Below are 3,110 nucleotides of genomic sequence, written 5' to 3'. Positions count from 1 at the left end.
GGTAGAAAGGTATGAGTGAGGCTGGGTTGAGATGAAGGTAGGACAGCTTAAAAGCGGAGGACATTGCGATATATAGGAAAATCGCCTCCATATCGCAATGTCTATACCCATCTCGTTGATTATGGCATCTGGCTGTGGATAGATCATTATAATTCTTTTAGTGGACCATATAATAATAATTCTAAAAATCATGGTCACAAAAGGAACAAGAAGCAGCACTTATGGGAATGGAACACCCATGCCCATTAGTTTGTCTGAAGGCCGAGTATATTACTGTCCTGCGATCTTGACCTTTAATAGAGTATTAAAAAAAATCACATTCATTCAATCTTACATAATCGTTAATCCTTCCAGCAAGTTTTGTTCATATCAGATCAATACTCTCTAAGCTGACTTAGGCCACAAACTTTGGTCCTTGGCATTTTCCAGCGACCTAGACCTTAGATTGATTATTCTCTAAATCATGTATCTCTGTCCTTGTTTTAACCTGAACTTTTCCACTAAGTTTAGTCAACATTTTGTTAAAAAAAAAAAACAAACAAAAAAAAAACAAAAAACAGGAAGGAAAAACAAATAGTAATCGGGTAAAAACTCTAATTTGACCTTGCCATGTGACCTTGACCTTTGACATGTTTTCAATAACAACAGATGGTCCTCAACTGAGCCTCAATTGATTCACAAAGTTTGATCCAAAACAGATAAAACTAGTTATTTTGTTCACACACAGATGCAAGGATCAAAATTTCACCTTGCCTTGTGATCTTGACCTTTGATTGGTTTTCAAGACTGGACCCTTTCTTTCACGTCTAACCCTTAACCCTTCCACCAAGCTTGGCTCAGATCGTGTCAGAACTGTTTGAGCTTGCCCTATGAACCAGGCCTTTGACCTTTTCATGGTACGTTGATCTTTAACTGATTGTTCTCAAAATTAAATTCTTTTTACTCATGCCTTATCCTCAAGCCTATCACCACGTTAGCTTTAAATCAGATGGGGGGAAAAAATAAGCTTAAACTGACCTTGGCAGGTGTCGTGACGTTGACTTATTGCTCTCAGGAACAGTGGGTTTACTCCGCGTCCGACTCTCATCCCTTCCCTCACATTTGGTTCAAATCAGAGGAAAACTGCTTAACATTTCATATTTTCTTTTTTCACGCGCATCGCATTTGTGTCAAACTTTGGCCTTGCTGAGCGATCTTGGCCCGCGACTAAATGTATTCCTCCACTTACATTCAATCATTTCATCAGATTTAATCCAAAATAAACTTAGAATTGTTTACATTGGCGTTGTCATGTTACTTTGATATTCGTCTTTGCACAGTGACTATGATGTCTGAATGCCTGTTCTCAAAATTGAAACCATGTTCTTGTCGTACCCTCAACCCTTCCACCATGTTTGGTTTAAATGCGGTAAAAACTTTATAAATTAACCCTGCCATGTGACTTTGACCTTTCGTTCTCGAAAACAATGAACCTCTTGGGTGACTCATAACACGTCCATCAGTTTGGTTAAAATCGGCTAAAAATGTCTGAACTCTCTCTCTCTCTCTCTCTCTCTCTCTCTCTCTCTCTCTCTCTCTCACACACACACACACACACACACACACACAGTCACACACACACAGGTGTTAATGTGCGATATGCAAAATAAATCCCTCAGAATACCTGCTGTGAAGTCTGGTGTGCCAGCACAAACACAGATGATAACCGTCATACATACATAAATACATACACAGGACTACATACATATGCAGATGTCTCTGTTCCCAAACCGGTGTGGCTTGCCACGACATTAGGGGACAGGTAGGATGGATAGAAGGAACCATATTTTATATACCACAGGGGGCTTTGTGGCACCTCTTCCTTAGTTATGTATTTTGCTTGCTACCCCTTAACATTTTCATCTGTGAGATTTACATTGTTTCATTACTGACGATGTCTGCATCAGCAGCATACAAGAGGATTATATGGTGTAAAACGCAGACTATACCGCTAAGAAGTTGGTGCTGTGAAGCCTCTCATGCTACTGTATCAAGAACACATGCCAGGAGAGCCAAATGGTGAAGTGGAACTGACACAAGAGATACATGAATAATTCCTGCCATACAACCCACGTACCGCGGGCCGCACGTAGCCCTTGTGCACTCTCTGTGCTGCCCGCCGAACTGCGTGATAATTACATGAATATTCGGCCGCAGTTCAGGTATAATGTGAGCATGGGAAAGTTTTGGTATTGACGTACCAGATGTGGTACCTTGAGCAGTCTTAAGTACAATGGGTTCGGCATTCACTAAATTTACCAGTGAATCGGTCCAGATATTTTTTTACTGAGGGTACCAAAAATGTTATCATGACGTCTTTGATGCATATATTTTCTTTCTTATTTCAATATAATATTGATAATCCTTAACTCTCAAATGAATGATCAAGAGTTGTTCAGCTAAACTATACTTGCTGTGTACTTTAGGAGTTGAGGCGACTCGTTTGCAATGCATCACAAAGTAGAAAAAGAAAACTTCATTAACCCTAGAATGCTTACGTCGGGTTAATTTCCCTGTTCGGCGATTTATTTATTTGCTATTTTGTTATGATAAGAGCTTTGGAGCTGTCCTTCCCTATACCTTCAATCCACCCTACCCCCTACCTACATAGGTAGTGGTGTGGTTTCATCTCGCATTTCTCACCATGATATGCCATACCATGTTGAATACACCGCTTCCCGTTCGATCAGCGAAGTTAAGCAACGTTGGGTGTGGTTAGTACTTGGATGGGTGACCGCCTGGGAACACCAGATGCTGTTGGCATAACGTTCTCCCTACGTGTGAAGTGGGGTTGGTGGAGGGTTAGTGCCCCTCCCTGTAAAACGATTAACTCTAAGCCCTTGGCCACCCCGTTTGGGATACATGGCGTCTGGCAATGAATGAATATTTGGGTTTAAAATGTTTTTTACCCGACAAAAGCATTTGTGTTACATTTTTTTATTTTTGTGTTTTCCTTTTTTTCCAGGTGTATAATTAGTTTCTGATTAGATCAAAGAGACTAAAGGGTGAAAACAATCTAAAAGAGTCTAAATTGATAAAAAAGGTGTTTCACAGGTATAATGTGGATTAAG

The 3,110-nt window shown here is 40.2% G+C and overlaps 1 pseudogene; it reads left to right on the top strand.

The window, feature by feature from the left end:
• The first annotated feature begins 2,682 nt into the window (after positions 1-2,682).
• LOC145411730 (5S ribosomal RNA) lies at positions 2,683-2,802 on the top strand (annotated as a pseudogene).
• Positions 2,803-3,110: the final 308 nt, after the last annotated feature.

This window comes from Coenobita brevimanus, chromosome 90 (genome assembly GCF_032717465.1).
Source record: "Coenobita brevimanus isolate Jiangsu-jjx chromosome 90, ASM3271746v2, whole genome shotgun sequence".
In the NCBI taxonomy this organism is placed as follows: domain Eukaryota; kingdom Metazoa; phylum Arthropoda; class Malacostraca; order Decapoda; family Coenobitidae; genus Coenobita; species Coenobita brevimanus.
The sequence above is the reverse complement of the archived record's forward strand: the minus strand, read 5'-3'. Positions and strand labels throughout refer to the sequence as shown.